The sequence below is a fragment of the Macrobrachium nipponense genome, chromosome 12, assembly GCF_015104395.2.
Source record: "Macrobrachium nipponense isolate FS-2020 chromosome 12, ASM1510439v2, whole genome shotgun sequence".
Lineage (NCBI taxonomy): Eukaryota > Metazoa > Arthropoda > Malacostraca > Decapoda > Palaemonidae > Macrobrachium > Macrobrachium nipponense.
In genome coordinates this window covers 20,415,306-20,417,848 of record NC_087205.1, presented here as the reverse complement: position 1 = coordinate 20,417,848, position 2,543 = coordinate 20,415,306, and positions in this window count along the sequence as shown.

Here is a 2,543-nt window from a genome sequence, read left to right as displayed (position 1 = left end):
AAAGGGGTGCAAATAGTAAGTCAGCTGGTGAGGGAGCAGATAAGAGAAAAGTAATGTTAATGCCACCTCTATTACTTACCAGCTGCAAATTTGATGCATTAATGGTATATACTGCACGAGGGGGCACACACACACACACACATATATATATATATATAGCAACAATGCCCTCTTAACTTCTCGAATTCTTCGCGCTTTCATGGATTTGCTTGTCACTAAAAGGCCTTTCGATCCAAGTGCAAAATATATGCAGAAATTGTTTGGTAGTCGGAAACGAACCCGGGTCTCATAAACTCAACGAGGTCACGTTGCCGACCTAACCACGAGAAGTTGAGAGGGTATTGTGGCTATTACAAAGTGACCAGTAGATTCTTCACACACACACACACACACATATGTATATATAATATATATATATATATATATATATATATATATACGTATATGTATATGTATAATGCCCACTCACACATTTAAGACCCAAATTGGGAAAAGTCCGAACTTCAGATATACAAATATATAAAAGGTTATTTACGGAACGCATTATATTAATGCCTAATGCGAAACGTCAAATCGTCATACAAAACCTGAAAATAAATATCTACAACGATCATTATCATCACACGTAATTAACCGCGTTAAAGCTCTAATTAATATCGTCCAATGTACTTGTTAGTGTTCTTTGTTTGTTTGCGCTTTGTTTCTGTTTCTTTGTTTACTAACAAGCAAAATCTGGTAACCAGTTTTAAGAATTATTCCTGCAAATAAAGTCTAACTGGAGGTAATGTCTTTTCTTAACCTGCACGATTTCATTCTGATCCCAACAACTAAACGTTTGGCCGATAAAATCGTGTGCTCATGGACGTTTGGCGTTTGCGAGTTGTTGTAAACGTTTCCAGTATCTAAAAATACATTCAGGGAGGTTTTTACTTGTAAAGCTACCGGATGCATTCGATAGCCTCTTTCTTGCATTCAGAGAGTGAGAGAGAGCGCCAGCTAGGAAGTATCTTAAAACTCCTATAGTAGATTCACATCAACCGTGCATTTGATGTCTAGGCCAGTCCCTTACGACGCTCCTGATTGGCTGTTGATGAGCCAATCACAAGGCTGGAAACTCTCAGTCTCTCTTGAGAATCCACATAGGCAGGATGCATCTTCCACCTCTCCTGAAGGGTTCTTTTGAAAGACGTACTATCCCTCAGGAGAGGTGGAACATAGATCCTACCCATGTGAACTCTCGAGAGAGACTGAGAGTTTCCAGCCCTGTCATTGGCTTATCAACAGCCAATCAGGAGCATCGTAAGGGACTAGCCTAGACATCAGATGCACGGGTGATGTGAATCTACTATAGAAGTAAACTAAAGATTACTACCCACTCTAATACTATTAAGGAGATATATAGTTTTTTAATTCACAAGAGAGGGTAATTGAGACCTTGACTTACAATGGTCAAACTTGGTCATTTTAATCGTTAGCGGGCTGTGAAACGTGTGAGGAGAAGGGCGAGATTCTTTTCATGGCGAGGAATCGTCAACTTTGAGTTAATTTCTCCAAAATTAATTAACTTCAGCGGAAGATTTCTTTACAACCATGCAGAAGGAGGCGATGAAATAACGTTACATTTTTGTCGGTAGAAATATCTTGAAGTAACGAAGAGAAATACTTACAGCGCATCTTTGGAGGTAACAGTCCCAGCTAGTAAACTGCAAAAGTTACAAGAGTCTTGCCGAGATTATTTTCCAAGTTAAAAACAGTCCTCTGATGCAGACAGTCTGAATGACAGAGACGATAGACAGACAGACAGACATTCTGGCTGACAGATACGACAGACAGACACGGGAGACGGAGACACAGTCAGACAAACAGGCAGACACGACAGTAAGACAGACAAAAAGACAGACAAACAGATACGACACGGCGCATAGAGACAAACAGAGAGACAAACTGGCAGACGCGACAGACAGGCAGACAGAGAGCCTTTCTCGATGAGTTGCTTATGTGTAGGAACTTCATGATCTCTGGGTTCTAGAGCTGCCATAATCAGATACATCACACTGATTCAATTTATCTTCACGTTAGCCTTACATTTTTTCCAGTGTTCAGATGACCTGACTCGAATGACCTAAAATCGGAATATAATTCGTAATTTTTGCCATATTTGTACATAGCAAAAACATGAAAGTACTGTATTGCAATGCTCTCATTTATGGCCTGGTAGCGAGAAAATTATGGTTCGCATCAAACATGCAAATATTATTCCTGCTCAGCAACATTTCGAGGTTAGTAACTGTCATTGTTGTTATGCTGTTTATGCTCTGTAAAGTTAATTAAGAGGACAATTATCTATTACTAGAAATAAAAAAACAACATCGAAACTATTACGAGGTACTTTTTGCCAAAGATCGGCGTTCGTCGCCCGACGTCCCAGCCAATCACAGGCCCGTCCAGATAAAACCGTTTCACGCTGATTACCTATCGATTATCTACCGGGCACTCATGCATTCTAATCACGGGAAACGGGAGGAGAGCAGAGACGGCGGCGT